The following is a 17,765-nucleotide window of genomic DNA, read 5'->3' on the forward strand; positions in this document are numbered from 1 at the left end:
GACAGAGTGTGCAAAAGAGATAGGTACTGAAAATGCCCTCGATGCAAAACCCTCACTTCTAAAATGCTAGATCCATTCATCAATATTGATATTATTTCAATAAAAAGGCCAACCTCTGTGGAGTACTATTTTAGGGTAGCTGAGTCTCCAGGAATAATTCTTAAAAAGACTAAAAGAAGAGCAAACCCATAATATTTGGAGCCAATGGGCCTTATTGTGCCCATGTTGACTCTCTTCAAAGAACCCTTCAATTAAACACAATAAAAGTGGACTCTGGTCTATCATTTTCAAAGTTCCTCCCTGGGATAGAAAATATCTTTAGCCTTTCTTATGTGAAAAGATGGAAAAGATGGCAGCTCCATCTTCTACCATATCCCCAGTATCCCAAGTAATGGGTGGGTGGGTGTTTTTGAAAATTTCTTTTCTTTTCTTTTTTAGCATAGCTAAAGTATTCAGCCACACATTTTCTCCCATACGGAATAAAAAGACAGTCTTTGTAGTTCTGACAGTTAGCTATACATTAGAAAACAAGTTGCCACATGCTTTACTTAAAATGCATTTCCATTAACCTAAATTTTAAAAGTAAGATTCATACTAGTACTAACTTTAAAAAACTGTATTAAATTCAAATAGGTCCCAAGGCTAATGGAAGCAATTTGTATACCAACCCAAACTGACTGGCCCACTTTTCAAAATACAGGTATGATAATCTTGTGGTTTTAAAAGGACATTTAAATTGAAAGACTGTGAATTTAGTACATAATTATACCAATAGAACCCTTTAACTTGTCAACTTGTAAATCTAAAAGGCTATCAATCATTTATAAAGAGGAAATAAACCTTAAAATTCCTTGATTGACAGTGCTTACTTTTTATGTAAGAAAAAAAAGAGGGGGGAAAAAAGGCTGCATAAAGTGGCCAGAAATCCATTTACAAAAGTACATTGTTTTACATAGGTGAGTAAAAAGCCAATAATTACACCTCCAAAAGACACATAAATCAGAGTAAGTACTTTTTCCTCACTTGTATATTTTAAGTTAGAATGAACTTCAGGTAACTTTTTATTTAAAAGATTTTCCCCCAAATGTAATGCTTATTGAAGTCATTAATAGAGTAGCATTTTCATTTAAGATAATGCAATCATTTTTGCAAATATGAGATTTAGCCAACCCTCCCAGCTTTCCAAACAGTAAACTTTCAACCTGTCTCTTGTGGAAATTAACTAAAATTATACCCAGGTGTACCAAATCTCTCTATCTATACGAGTATATGAGTTAAGGCACAATATTTATTATTCCTCCCATTTTATGAATTACTTTCTAAACCCTTGAGAAGAATTCTTTTTTCAAATTAGACTTGTAGAGAAAAAGCCATAGAATTCTTTATGCAGGGAAAAGCTGTTACTCATAAAATCCACGGTATTTAATCAAGAAATGCATAAGAGAGACAGGAATGAGCACTGAGGTTTAAGTTATTTATCATATCCAACCCCCACCCATAATGCTAATTGCCAACAAAAAAGTTTAACCATAAATATAGACAATTAAATGTATCATTTAAATATCTGAAAACATAATTCAGCATTCTGAAAATGCTAATTCTTGGTTTTACTTTTCAGTCTAAGCCACCAATAAAATTTGAATTGCTGACCCAACCCTTTAACATTTGCATAAATGAATTCCTCTTGTGTGTGGAAACCCATGGTTGTTAATTGAATGACTGTCTGATGTGTTGGGGGGAGGATGTGTTTTTCTGGCTATGTGGCCAACTCACAATAGAATGGCCGACATTTAATATCAGCAATTAAAAGAACTAATTCAAACATCATATGGAACTAATAGCTTAAGAGCTGAGGAGAAGTCATTCCGCTGCCGCAAAAGAGTAATTGAATTAGACATATTAAACTCATTATTCAAAGAAAAATAAGCATCTACTCTATGGAAGTATACTATGAGGGGGGAAATATTTAAAATAGTACTGCAAAGGCTTTTAATTTATTTCCCATGCCTTTATGATTTGTTCTCTGCTCATATTTTTAAATATGTTAAACTGCCCTCAAAATAAATATTGAATATTACAGTGGGATTGTCCAGTGCTGTAGACAAAGCTAACTGTGCTAAATTCAAAGGAAACTGAGGATTTCTCTGATTGCATTGACTAGGGGAAAAATGAAAATGATTACTGAATGGGGTAGGGGACATCTTATAAAGATTGTTACTTAACCCCCACTTTAAAAAAAAGTCAAATGAAATATCTGGGAAAGGGGATGGCTAAATTATGGCATTCCTATGGAATAGAGTATGATGTAGTCCTCAAAAGCAATGTCATAGAAAAAAAAGTATTTACTGACATAATATATTGCTAGGTTAAAAAGAAGATTACAGGAGCATATGTAAAATATGGTTGCTTTATTTAAACAAACATATGTAGAACAAAGGAAATGTGTCTGTGTATAAATTGCCAAACAGTAGTTGTTTCCAAGTGGTGGGTCTTAAAGTGCTTTTCTTCCTCCTCTGCGCTGTGCATTTTCTAAATTTTCCACAATGCAAGTACATTATTTTTATAATCAGAGAAAAAAGTTAAGAGCAAGAGATTGTTGGTGAGATGGAATTTGACCTGCTTGTATAAAGTAATGACATAAGAAACTATGTTTTAAAAGGGGTCTGTATACCCTTTAATAACCTTGCATAGGTTATTACAGACCATAAGAAAAATAAGTAGTATACTTTTGGCCAGTTGTATAAATATGTGACTATTCATAAACTCTCTGAAAATCAACAGAGAGGGTAACGGGGAGGAATCATAAAGAATGGTATATTTATTTCATCAGTGGGGGTAGTCGTACCTTAGGGACATACATCTACTCTGCAAGAATGTAATATAAAGTTAATCCTTCAACAAAGTGACCTCATTGTATTCAAGTGCAGGGCTCAGGGAGCACCAGAAAGAAATGGGAATAATCAATTTTTTTCTCCTCAAACTTGGGACAATTCCGAGAATCTAGTAGAAGAAAAAAAAAACTTAATTTGGCATAATTAGCCACAAATAAAGAAGCATGAGCATCTTAGGTTGAAAAAAGAAAAACAGATGAAGCCGTAAACTGCAAAAGGAATGGAATGATGAGAACAGCCTGTGTGGCCCTGCTTCCAAACAGCCAGTCCACACTCTCTGGAAAGGGTTCCAGAGGGTGTCACCCTAAACCAGTCAGGGGAGGTAACAGAATAAGGAAGGATCACAGGTTTAGAAAAATCTCTTATCCCACATAGAAAAGCCCCCATGTTTAAATCATCAGAATAAAATAGGACCAATGTATGCATTTAAAAAATTCCTAAAAATATTAAATTATCCATCTATCTAGTAATCATTTTTAGTGCCTACCATGTGCTCATGGGTGGCAGTTGTAGGAATGGACCGCTTTCTGTCACAACATCATAAGCCCTAAGAAACAAACTTTCTGAAAGGTGCACATAACCCAACCCAAAGCCACAGATGAGACACTCTGCCTGCAGAGCTGGGGCCCAGCTGGGGCTTTCACTGCCAGGCTGCCGTGCTGCTCAGGAGCCCATCCTCTTGTCTTTCTCATCGTCACCACCCCTGCTCCTGCTTCTGACAAAGTCTCCACGGAGTGTCACACACGACATGTAATGGGGACACATGAATTTAAAGTATGATCAGGCCATCGGGGAGCCACAAACAATTGAATTCATGATGTCTTTTCCTGACCTTCAAACTCATTTACTGGTAGATCCATAGTTACTGAATAAGCTTAGTAGGCCCTCACGGAGCTGTGTAGGATGTGTTGGAGGACATCTGAAATGTCCCTGTAAACACATAAAGAAGCAAGATCAAGTGCTCCTTCCCAGGAGAGCAAGCTTGCAGAGCAGATGTGTCAGCTGAGATTTCAGAAGGGCCCTCCTCTTGCCCAGAGCTACGAGGTGATACTGGGAATGGACATTGGTAGGATATAGGTGCTATATGCATGGGGATGGCATTTCAACTGCATCAGAGTTATAACTTTTGAAAAAGTAAAAGCTAATTAAATAGTTAACAACAACAACAACAACAAAACCCAACTGTCTCATCTGGCTTTGAGCCGGGACTGCTTATAAAAGGTTTTAGGATTCTTCCCAGTCCTATCATCTCAGACTCCCCTAAAGGAAACCAATAACTTTCTATTCTGACCAAATCTCTACTGAGCCTTCCTCCTTTCTCACCTTCAACCCAGGTGCTGGTCAAGCCAGAACAGCTCTGGTCATACAAAGCTATTGTATTATCTCCAATGTTCTAATGTTCATGCAGCATGAAATGCTATCTGCAAAGAAAATCCAGATAACACAACTAGATTTTATGCATTAATGCTAATCACAAGATTACCAAATTCAACTTAAAACATCTAGTAACGAGTAAATTGTAACCAAATATTTATGTAGCTTTTTCATACCCTTAGTCTCTCTCTTTTAAGAAACCCACTTCACAAACACATCAAATAAAAGAAACTCTCTTTAAGGAGATTTATCTGCAAATTAAAATCAGGCAGTTAAGATGAATGCATTCTCAGTTATGAAAATTGATTTCTCTCTCTTTTGAAGTTTCCTTTTAAAGAAATCATTCCTCCTGTCATTCTCCTTAACTTCTTGAGTTACTTATTCCAGGAAACAATGGAAATGTAAGGCCGAGAGTCCTGTTCCCAAACATCAGGGGAAAGTGCTCGGGGTGCCATTCCAACCCTGGCTCGCAGAGTTCCCTGCTTTTATAGCTCAGCGACTCACTGCGGCGCTTTAACATATTTCTGGAGTTTTAATTTCCTTTTTTTAATGGTTGTGTGACATGATGTCATTTTGACTGGAAATAAAAAGAAATGCAGATATTAGGAAGGCAATATTAATATTCTATTGCCGTTTAATGTCCAAACAAATATCGAGACTCTATGCCAAGTAATAAATAAAACCTCCTAGCAGAGGCAATGATAAAACTAGCACCTGGGTCTCCAAGCCTCCCTGGTGACTCCTCTATATTTGAACTGAAGGAGTAACAGCAGAGCATTTGCCTTCCAGGCAGATCCATTCTGGGCACGAGAGTTATTGCGTATGTGTTAGGCAGATCCTTTTTGTTCCATAATGGCCCCATTTTTCCCCTCAGTCACTAAATTAACAACCAGAGGTAAACAATAAAACAGCAAGTTATCTTCACGAACCTATCTTTAAGACTGACTTTAAAATATATAAACCGAAAAATCAACCAGAAACCTCAACAAGAGCCAGACATAACGGTTCAGGAGGAAATCCGTTGCATTTTCAGCCATTTGGGGATTTCATTACCTGCCTAGATGTTTACTGCAAGAATGGCACGCCAGGCTCGCTTCTTCCGAGGAAGAGATTCACTTCCTAAGAAACCTACAACCGAATCCCTGCAAGTGGAGCTCCTGCTTCCGGTGGGAAATCAGGAGAGCAGGTTACAGCCTGACGTCCCTGTCTTAGGAGCGAGTGAGACCCAGGAGAACCTGAGCAGCAGAGCCCTCCGCACCTCAGAAAGCTGTGACTTTCTGCAACAGGGAGTGTGTCAAGATGGAGCCAACATGAGCAGAAGTCACCAAGACAGGAGGCAAAAACTTCCAAACTGCCTTTTAACGTGCTCTGACTTCTTATTTATAGTCTTCAAACCTCTTGATGTGCTATAGCAACTTTGGGACTCAGAAATCAAGCAGAGGCAGGGATACCTCTACCACAGGCACAGTCAGAGGTATCAGGTACCTTCAGTGGCTAAGTGCTCTTTACAAAGAGTGGAGCCCAAGGCAACCTGCAAAGCGAAGACAGAAGAGAGAAAGTGCGCCAGAAAGCAGAGAGCCCAGGAGGATGAAACGAGGCAGGGGGCTCCGTCTCAGACAGACTGAGATGGAAGACCCTGAGTTCTGAAGCTCAGAATGCAAAGAGCTTGCACATGTTTGGAAATTAATAACTCTTCAAGAAGTGAAAGCAATCAGGAGGAGGAAGAAAGAGTTAAGAGTGACTTGCTTTTGTTTTTTAAAATGAAACTGCTTTACTGTTTTTCCAAATCTAAAAGTAATGCATTATTCTGGAAACAATTTTTCAAAAGGAGGGAAAGCCCCATAATAGCCCCACGCATGTGTTAAGCACTATTCATATTTTAGTGTTTATGCTTTCAGGCATTGTCACAATTCCGTTTTATGTAAATATGGATTATATACATATTTAGACCCACCTCATTCTTTTTGACGGTTGTAGCATATTATAGTATATGGATGGACATAATTTATGTAACAAATCCCTATTAATGGGAATGTAGGGTTTTGCCCAAAATTTTCACTGATTTAAGAAGTGCTATAATGAATAAGACTCAGGATAAATTTCTGCATAAAAGAATATGCAAATTTCAAGTATATATATGTGTGTGTATATATATATATATATATATATATATATCTTTCGTAACTATCCTCCATAAAATTTATGCCAATTTACATTTTGCCAGGTTACTTTCAAAGGTGTCTGCAAAAGAACTAATTCTTAAGATTTTGCATCTTGAACTCACTTATTCTTTAAATTATAAGAACCTCTGAAGGTTGCAGATTTTAACAATCACAATGATTCCTTGTAGAGGTGTCATTTTAAACATACCCTGAGGTCATGTAAGACCCTTTTCCAGTTATATCAAAATGCTTTACAGAAATCATCTTATTTATTCCTACAATATGCCCTTGACATAAATGTTAAAAATTAGTACTACCAATTCAAAAGTGGGAAACTGAGGAACAGAAAGCTGGTTGCATAAGTTAGTATAGAAGCCTCATTATTTATTTTTTTACAGTGCTTTGTTTACTATTCTAACATGACTATTTTATTTTAATATTAATGAACCTCAATTTGCAGCATATGGACAAGTTATGTTACCAAACGCATTAAACTGCTCCTTTTTAACTAAAATTAAACAAAATTCCAGCACTAACAGGAAATCTTGGTGCTCAGACTCCTGACTTTATACAGAAGAACAAGCCACTTGATGGCCCGATTTCTTTACTCTAAGCTCACCATGTCAACAAACACAAATCTTTTGGGGAGGCCACCCTGGTATTGTAAACTCACCCCACAAATGATCAAGAAACTGTGTTTTCTGTCTCATCAAGTTTTCCTTATAGGTCAAAACCTCAAAGGCTGATTTGTCTTTTGAGAAAACAGAGACACATAATGCTGTCTATGAGATACATTAAACCCATTTATTTCATACCACGACCGGTTGGCATTTTCTAGAAGATCGCTGGTGAGAAGTTACTGGCAGAAGTGGAGCATCTCTTCTTAAACAGACGCCCCCTCCCCTTCGTTTTTGCCCCGGAGGGTTACACTCTATCTAAAATGGGAAGTAGGTGAGCCTGCAATAATTAGGAAAAACCGTACTGCTCTCTAATTGTCATAAAGTTGATGAGAAAAGTTGCCCCTGTTATTGTGGACGATATGTGCTGTGAAGAGCTTGGGCTTCCAGGAGCCTTAATTTAGATTTCCAAATTTGATCCAAGTTTAAAACCAAAATTAAATCCCTCAAGCAAACAGAAGCTCAATCTTCACGATTTTTTTTTTTTTTTTTTGGCCTTCCCATCTTTTTCATCTTGGAATTTTTTAAAAATTTGGATCATTTATGATTAGGTTTCAAAGCCAGATTTATTCCTTGAAACAAGAAGAGAAGGATGATTTTCGCTGTGTAATGGATGACAGTGTTTAAATATTGAAGGCCAACATACTCTATCTTTCTTTCTTAACGTTTAAAGATAAATCCATAATTCTCTTCCCTCCTGGCATATCTTCTGATGTAACAAGAGTAATAATACTTCTATAATTGTTCTTCAGATTTCTTCCCAAAGAGTTTTGACGATAACTGTTATTGAGGTGTATAAAATCACCCGGCCTGTCTGATAAACATGTTTTCTTACGTCCCCACCCCAGAGAGTGCTGTGACACCGTACTTTTATCATCCAGTGTGTGTTCAGAATGAGCTTAGAACAGCAATTGCCGGGAATAGGCAGGCGATAAACCGCATTGATTTAACACATCTTGTTTTCAATCATGCTTGGATTTTCTGAGCACGCATTTTTCCTGTACTCCGGCTTGTAGCTTTTATCTGACGAGCTGATCCCTTTTCACTGGAAAATGAAAAGGTCGCACAATAAGACACGGTTTACTGGAACTTGAACACGCACCAGGGAAAGTATTTTAGATAAATACTGTCAGACATAGTGGAGCTGAATTTCAACAACACAATTGCTAAACAACAATACTTATTACTCTGTAGAACGAGCCTACCAGCAACTTATGGCTCTCAGCAGGGGGACGGCACCTAGTCAGGCTCCAAAGCCGAGAAACCCTTCTCTGAGCCTTGCACTAACCAAGCACGGAGTTCTGGGCTGAGGTCCTACTTGTGATTGTTAATATCACAGTTTTATGAGACAACTCAAAAAATGACTCCCACTGTTCTCAGAGTCATTTCCTCTAAAGCAGCGGACAGGTTTCAGGAGAGCTGGGAAATGAAGTTACAGCAGAGCCCTGCAGACAGATTGGGAGGAAAGGAAAAAAATCCCAAGGACAGTGAAATAAAAGTGACTCCAAAGAATCCATTAATCCCACTAATAGGAAAGTACTTGGAACTGGGACATATTAAAGGATTAAGTGATTATTTGGTAGCATTTTAATGGACTCAAAGGGAACTTACAACAAGTACACCATGGAAAGTGCTACCCTGGCCTTGCAGATAGGCCTAGAAGTTGTTATCAGCCTAAACTCCAACCTAAATAGCATCTTGATTTAAAATAAATGAAGTCAGCCTTCTTCAGTATTGACCCAACCTAAATGATTATTGTGACAGAGAATCATTATCCTAAGACTCAGCCAGAAAGTCTCCTCTCCCTGAACATTACAGTCTAGAACCCTTTCCTTTGGGCCTTTCACACACATTCCGACTATACCTTTATTCATTGTCTACTCCAAAGCTCCTCAAATTTTCTCTGATTTACAGGACTTTGGTCATCTCAGCAATTCTTTCCAAGCATTCCTAAGCCAAAAGAGATGGCCAACAGTTCTGTTTATTAACTCCTGAGGGGCAAACAGCTTAATATTTATGTCCTAACAACTGAGCAGCCATTTCAAAAAACAAAACAATGTGAAGATATTGAAAGAAAAATATAATATTTTTATTTTAACAGAATTGCCACAGCTTACTAATGGGATGTGTGCTCATGCTGGGCACCACACAGCTTCACAAACCTCAGAATCAGACTGAACACTATGCCTCATCTTCTACTCCACATTGGCTTTCACGTGGCACTTTTAACTGCAGTAACTGCTGCTGACAACCAGCTTTGCAAAGATACAACTCCACGAAAAGGATGCAGAGCAATCTAATGGTGAGCTATGAACTACCTCAAACCAGGTAGCTTGTATGGTATTTGACAAATGTAAACTATCCCTGTTTCCCTAAAATTTAAAATATCCCATAATATCCTTATGAGCTTCCAGGGATACCTTGGTACATAAGTTTAGGAAACATGGATCCACCCAAAAACAGAGAATTAATTGAGGGCTAAGATGCTACAAGGATCCATTACATTCATTCCTGTGTGTCTTTTCTTCTAATAATAATAATAATGATAATAATAATAATAATAGTAGTAGCAGTAGCAGCAACAGCTAACACTTACTGTGTCAACCAGTTTATATGGATTAACCTAGCTAACCTTCACAACAACCCTACAAGGAGGTAGTATTATTATTCCCATTATATAGAGAAGAAAACTGAGGCTTGGAAGAGTTCATCACTTTGCCTAAATGCACAGAGTTTATGACCAAAGGGGCAGGGATTCAAACCCAGGCAGCCTGCTTCCAGAGCCTGCTCTGAGCCTCTTTGTTAGAACAGCCAACTTAGGATAATCAAAGGGGTCTCCAGAGCAGGTCACTAATAAATTTGGTCACCAGGACTTTTCTTTGTCTCCATATACCCTTCTATCTATAATCTGTTCTAGTTCTTTTCTTTGTCTCAATTTGTATCCCATGAAAACTTTTGTCTCCCACTCCAGACCTCATTGAATTCCATTTCATCAACAGCACACTCCCCTTCTCTTCATCCCTGCCCTTTTTAGAGTCAAAGACACAGCTAGATTTGTACCCAAATGACATCATTGACCAGATATGTGCCTTTTGGCCAAAGTCACTTACATTCTCTATGTCTTCCTCATCTGTAATGTGAAGATTTAATGTCGTACCATTTGTATGGTGATTAGCATGTAAATACTAAACAGGCAATTGTTATATCATTAATAGAACACCCGCTAAAATACCCACCATGTGCTAGAAATAGGGGCAGGTGTGGGGAATTACAGGATTAATTAGGTGTATATATTTCCTGCTTTCAAGAAAGTCCAGAGTCTAGAGGGGCAGAAAGACACAAACAGAATTCTAAAACAATCTGCTAAATGTGACAACATGAGGATGCGTATTCTAAGAGAACATCGGTGTGTTTCACTTGTCCCTGGGGCTCAGCCTTTCCCTCCTCATTTACACTAACTGGAAATTACAGCTCAAAGAATTCTACCACCTCTGATTCTCAAATACTACCCTGAAATAGAGCTTTATCTGGAAGAGGACATAACCGTTTTAAAACAAATTTAAGTTCTATGAACAAACAGGTACAAAAATAAGTAGGAGACATCTAATTAAGATGGGATTCTTCTCCAGACTTGGGATGTTTTATATTGCCTAATTAACTAAATAAAATTGGATGCTTGCTGCAGACAAGGCTCTGTGCTTAAGAAGATGGAAAGTGGCCGGGCGCGGTGGCTCACGCCTGTAATCCTAGCACTCTGGGAGGCCGAGGCGGGCGGATTGCTCGAGGTCGGGAGTTCGAAACCAGCCTGAGCGAGACCCCGTCTCTACTAAAAATAGAAAGAAATTAATTGACCAACTAAAAGTATATATACAAAAAATTAGCCGGGCATGGTGGTGCATGCCTGTAGTCCCAGCTACTTGGGAGGCTGAGGCAGGAGGATTGCTTGAGCCCAGGAGTTTGAGGTTGCTGTGAGCTAGGCTGACGCCACGGCACTCACTCTAGCCTGGGCAACAAAGTGAGACTCTGTCTCAAAAAAAAAAAAAAGAAGATGGAAAGTAAGAGATGTACAACACAATCTAGTGTCCTGTGCACCCCCAGCTAGAGACCACTGAGTTTGAAAAGCTCTTCTAGGCACTGTGCTGTACCGTGGAGGAGTGTATAATCCAGAGTGGTGGGGAGGCCTGTAATCAGCTATCCCCAAAGATACAAACTCTAGCATTACTAGTGTACTAATACTGCACTACACAAAAGAAGGAAAAACTAATTCTCTGTAGTAGAGTCAGGGAAATAGTTACCAAAGGGGTCGTATTTGAGCTGGTTATGGAAGGATACATAGGATCTTTCTACTGGAAAGGGAGGGAAAAGCATTTCAGGAACAACATGAGCTAAGGCAGAAAGACATAAGAAGGGTGTGCTCAAATAAGGTTGGCTGTTCCAGTTTGGCGAGAGCGCAGCTTGTATGTTGAGAGTAAGTGGATGGAGATTAACCATGAGTAACTGTGCTGGCCTTGAGTGCCTTGCTAATAGTACACAGGCAACAAGAAGCCATGGAATATTTTCCAATCTGATCTGTATCTCAAAGAGATATACGCAGGAGTCAAATGAAGGATAGAGTAGAGTCAGGATAGTAGAGGATAGTAGAGTCAGCTCTACTGCAATAATCCAAATGGAAAAATGAAAGACCAACTAATGATGGGGTGGTCATAGAGGAAAATATAGATTTTGAAGATATTTTATAATAAAATTCATATAACTTCAGGAACATGTTAGATGTGAGGGGCACAAGTGACATTTCTAACTTATCTGACTGAGTTGATAGAGTGGCCCTTTAGAGGAAGAAAACTATATATGGAAGGGAAAAAATCATGAGTTCAATTTCAGACATGCTGAATTTTAGGTGCAGTAGAATATCCAGGTAAAAATGTTCAGTCAACAGTTGGAAATAAGGTCTGGGCACGGTGGCTCACGCCTGTAATCCCAACACTTAGGGAGGCCGAGGCGGGAGGATCACTTGATGTCAGGACTTTGAGACCAGCCTGAGCAAGAATGAGACTCTGTCTCTATAAACAATAGTAAAATTAGCCATGTGTGGTGGTGCATACCTGTAGTCCCAGCTGCTTGGAAGGCTCAGGCAGGAGGATTGCTTGAGCCCAGGAGTTTGAGGTTGCTGTGAACTATGATGACACCACTACACTCTAGCCAGGGTGACAGAGTGAGACTTTGTCTCAGAATAAACAAACAAACAAACAAACAAAGCTACAGTTGGAAATAAAGAGAAGAAACTTAGGAAAAAGACCAGTGATGGAGTTAATGCTATGGGTAACATCAAGACTTAGGTAATGGCTAACCCATTAGAATGAGAAGAGAACCCAGGACAGACAACACTACAGGGAAGACTAACAGTTAAGGAATGGTTAGAGAAAGATTCAGAGGCAAAAAAAAAAGACAGGTAGGTCAAAAGATACAAAGAACACCAGAGAGAATAAAGTCACTGAAATCAAATTAGGAACTTAAAATGTAAGGGGTTGTCAACATCATCTAATGTAATCAAGTAGCCAACCAGGAGAGATTGTAAATGTAAGCAATTTGTAGATCTGGAAGCTGTAAATGCAATGCTAAGAACACTAGCATACATAGCAAGTGGAATTTTAGAAGGCATGTGAATGCTTTAACCATCACGCTTTGGTTATGTTTAGTCTCATGCAATAACTCCCAATACAAAGACCTGAACATAAATGAGTAGGTATGATTGGCAAACTTGTTTGCCTAGCTGCAGCTTAGCTTATTGTAAGAGGCATAAGTGAGAGAGTGAAGCTCACCGAGTCCCGCGTTAGAGTCACCTCAGTCCTAAAGAAAAGTGTAGAACTCCAAGGTGCCCTGAGACAAAAGCTATGATGTTCACCTGGAACAGTTATGATAATAAATCTAAACTTCACCTTTAGATGTAGTTAATTCCTGTTACTGTAGTTAGAGGGGTAAGGGTGCCCCTGTTCTTGATGTGCATCTTTTAGGTATTTGATAGGACCAACTTGACGATTTAAGGCCCCCTAGTGAGGTTCTATTTCTTCTAACCCACCTAGATTTGGACTTGTGATCTGGGGAGGAATGGGTCGTCTCCTTGGCACAAAATATTGACAAAATGCATTATATATATAACCAGAACCTAATCTTCCCTCTTGGATGTTGGTGGTCTTAATATTGGTCCCTGGCGTCTTACAATCAATAGATGTTTAGTTAAGCAATTCACTTGTTTTGGAGTAGCAGTTATTGTGTGGGCAATGGGTATGTGGCCACTTCCGCAATAACCCCACGTCTCCTGATGGAGTGAACATTACAATCACATATTTGTGCTATTAGCTCGTGAGATGCTGGAAACCAATTTTGAAAAGCAAGTAATAAAGCACCACATAAAAAATAATGGTGTAATTACTTCTTGGTCAGGTAAAACCTACTGTGACGATAAAAACCAAAGGGAACCCCGAGCATTGTAAGTGGGTTTGCTGTAAATTTGACACTGGTTCTGACCTTCAGCAAGGAAAAGGTTTGAATCCACCCACCTAAGCCAGGTACAGAAGACTCTTTGTGTTGTAGATCTTTACCAAGTCTCTGTTTAAAAGCACTTCAATGAATTTATCTCACTAATGCTTATGTCAACTCCCAAGAGCTAAAGAGATTGGATTAGTCACGAAATTACTGACCCAACGGCTTTCAGATTCTCATCTGAATGTAGGTCCCCAAGAAAGGGGGTCTAGAAACAGTATTGGATAGTAAAATTGCCATGCAGACATAATTTCTTCTTTGAATGCAGAAGATAAAGAAGGGGGAGGGGTCTAATTGGAACTTGGACCGCACTGTCCAGAGAAAGTGAAGGCAATGCTGGCTATTGCTATTGACCTGCAAACACCCCCTGCTAATCCACCAACCTAACAGAAGAAATCAATCAGCCTTCACCTTCAGGCTCTGATTCTTTCACTTGTCATCCCAAGTACTAGAGAGGCTTTCCTAATCCACAGGGAACACTGTGGGGGTAGTGGTGGGAGAGAGGCTTTAGCCAAAGTTATGCTAAGAACTTTTAAGGATGACCTGGCACAGTCCATACCTAAGGATATCATGATCAACTTTTCATTACTACTGCTTTGGGTTATTTCTAACTTTGGGGAAGGCTTGTAGTTAATACCTCTGTTTAGCCCACCTAAGAGTTGCAAATGGTCCTTCTGTAGTAGGTGCATCACGAGCAGATGTTAGGACAGGATGCTATTGGAGGTAGCACTAGTCATGGCACATGGTGAAGGAATAGTAGGCTAATTTTTACTAATAAAAGTGACTTCTGTACGTTAAATTCTCAGTGACAGTGACTTGAATGGAGATATAAGTTCTTGTACACTGATGCTTGGTTAGACATGGGTACCAGCTTTCTGGAGGGCAGACTGGCTATCTACAGGTGGGGAGGGTGAGAGACTAAGCCAGAGACTGGATGGGTCTTCGCTAAGGTCAGACTGCCCCCAGAAGTAGGCCCCGGTGGCCACAGAAACTATTTTGCCAAGTGGGCAAAAGCCCACACCAGCCACATCGTCTTGTCAGCCCTCAGAAACACTATCTAGTGTGACAAGAAGATGCTGTTCCTGCCGAGACGCCTCTGGACCTCTTTTTCCTTCTAAATGGAATTAGACACTAAAGTTCCCCAAACTGAATCTTCCATTTCTCTCTATATTATTGATGGGTGCAATGGTCCTGCTTAAAACAAACAATAAATGGAAACAAGGAAAAAGTGACTGACCTTCCTTCTATGCTGTCTCTCTACCACCTTCCTGCCCTTATTGAAGGCTGGTGAATTTAGCGGGAATGAAAATACATATTTAGCTCCATCTGTGGAATTCACTTTGCCTGAGGCCACCGTGTCAGATATTGTTACTGGCTTTTTCAGAGGGCTGGGACATATCTGCAGGGGCAGAGATCAGCTTGATAAACTGCTGACCTGTTCCCAAATGGAAAATTTTTGTGATTATATTGGGACAATAGCTGACATGACCCTTTAAGGACAAAATCAAACATACTGGATTGCATTTTACAAAAGCAACCAAAACAACTTTTAGATACCAACACAGTTTTCTAAGTATCCCTTCTAACTCTGGAATTAACAACTGGATCTTGATGCTGTCAGGTAGAGGGGCAAGAGCACTTCTATTCAATCAAATTCAAAATTTTATTGGTGAAAAAAACCTTTCCTTTGACAGCAAACACAGCCAAGCTTGGAGACCCTAAGTGATCCCTGTAAGATCAAACAGCTAGTTAGCAGTAGAATCACAACTAAACTCCGATATTGAAATCCAATCCACCCCAGGTTCTTTGGGTCATTCCTCCCTGTAAGCCTGATTGAAAATTAAAAGGCTCATTTGTCCAAGTGGTACTGAGCATTTTACTTTTGCTAACTTATTTTTTTCCTTCAACACCCCAATAGATAAGCATTCCTATTTCACAGATAAGAAAACTGAGGCTGCTAGTCTGTGGGTGAGACTTTGGCAGGCAATGGAAAGCAGTATGGTTGAATTGTACCTACGGAAAAAAAACAACATTAAACCTACCCTCCAGACAACATCTTCATATGCACGATCTATCTCCTATAACTGCTAGTCATTTCAAAGCCAAACAACTCTGCCATTGTGTAAAACAAATACCAACTGCAACGAAGACTAACAAGGTTCCCAGGACCCTGAGAGTATCATGGAGCATGTCTACAAAGTATCCACAATTTTTAAAACCATTGCCAAGTTGTCCTTTTAAAATCTGTTTTGCAAAAATCCCTGAGATGAAAAACAACATGTTCTGACTTTACCTAAATTCTTGCAATGGAAATGAGATAAGAATATTATAGCCCACAGTAACTGATGTACTGTTACTATGTGCCAGAAACTATGGTGAGCAGTGTCATAAATCATTAATTCTTAGCTGTCTCTATGAAGTCTGTACTGTTATTATCATTAGTTTTACAGATAAGCAAAGACCCTCAGGATGACAGAGAGGTGGCAGATCTTGCCTGAGTTTCACAGCAGTAAGAGCTGAACCAGGATTCAAACTTGGGCAGTCTGTCTCCACTGCCCACTCCCCTATCTGCCCTTTCTTCCGGACAGCCCCTGTGGAAGCATGTAGCTAATACATTGGACAGGACGATGTTATCTTTCCCTTCAGGGCAACACAGAAGAAAACAAATAATAAAAGATGCCTCAAGCAAAAATATCTGGCTTTGACTTGAAAAGTAGAAATGTATATCCACATACGATATCTGAAGACTTGCCTCAGTAAGATACAAGTTTAAAAAGGAAGCTTTCCAAAATGGATCACATTTAAGCTCCAAACCATTTTCTGTGAAATGTAGGGTGGTGATGTCACCACCCATAACAAAGATGAGAAATGACACACACTTCTCTGTTATCACCTTCCGGCTTGTCTAATCTCACCTGGCAAGTTTTCCTTAATCAAGTAACTTGCAAATGGCATGGAATCTTGAGGCAGCTCGGGATAACATGGGTGGAATTCTGATATGCTTCTTCATTAGCTGCTCAGACCCCAGAAATGAGAATAAAGCCACTCTTCCTGGGGAGTCTTTTAACTGAAAAACGAATCTTAATTGAATGCACACATCAGTTAACTATCTTCAGATTCACAAACCATTAATGCCCCATTTTCACAGAGTGTCTTGTCTTCTTTCTGGCTTGTCTAAAGGCTGGGGCTCTCAGGCCTGTGCTTAGAGGAATGTGAGATTCAGCAGGAATGTGGAGGAGACAGGAGAGAGAAGAAGTGAGCATATTAAGCACTTGTCTTCACAACCAAACGAGTGTTCTGGGGCTAAGCAATGAGCACAGCAAATAATGCTGCCCTTGCAAAATTGACATCCTCCCATCATCGCTCTGAGTCAATTGCAAGGGAATCACAAATAATGCCATTCTGCCCTCTGAATACCAGTTAAGCAGGCTTCAAATGTGCCTACTGAGGGAAGACAAGGCTTGCCAACAGAGCCTTGCAGACGTAAAAGGATGGTATAATGATAAAAGGAGGAGGGAAGAAAACTAATTGCAGATTTCCCTCCTGAAATATTTGGACTGTTCAGAAGTTCCACTTTTCTTTCTCTCTCTAGAGCAGAAAGGCCCAAGCATGGGTTTGAGGTGAGTCCTCAAAACAAGCCTGGCAAGTTGCAGCCCATAGCATGGCAAGTTCCTGTAGGAGACAGCCTAGATGAACTGCTCCCCCTATGCCAGGAGAAGCAAGCTTCTTATGGAAAGCTGTACCTCTCAATGTGCATGTAGCCTCTTAAAATCAGAAAGGTATAAGATTATGTATCTCTGATGATGAATGCATCACTTATAATTAGACTTTGTAAAAGATGGAAGGATATTTAAGTTCTCGTTGCATTTGGAACTATCTGGATCCTATCAAATTTTTAAATGAATTGTCATAAAAAATATTGAAAACCATCAGAAAGATCCATTCCCCAAAATATGCAATGCCTTCTTTTTTAGATATCCTGCTTTTGCTTGGGAAATAAACTCAGAATCTGACAGTGTCCCCCTTGGTCAAGATTCTAAAACCAGTGGTGGGACTATAGTTCCATAAACACAGAAAGAGATTCCTGACTCATAACAGCCTTGGGACTTGGCTCACACTCG

The 17,765-nt window shown here is 39.4% G+C and overlaps 1 protein-coding gene across 3 annotated transcripts in view; it reads right to left on the reverse strand.

Moving 5' to 3' along the window:
- Positions 1-17,765, reverse strand: part of EBF1 (EBF transcription factor 1) — a 390,172-nt gene that overhangs the window by 35,136 nt on the left and 337,271 nt on the right. The gene's annotated exons all lie outside the window — the stretch shown is intronic.

Source organism: Microcebus murinus, chromosome 21, assembly GCF_040939455.1.
Source record: "Microcebus murinus isolate Inina chromosome 21, M.murinus_Inina_mat1.0, whole genome shotgun sequence".
Lineage (NCBI taxonomy): Eukaryota > Metazoa > Chordata > Mammalia > Primates > Cheirogaleidae > Microcebus > Microcebus murinus.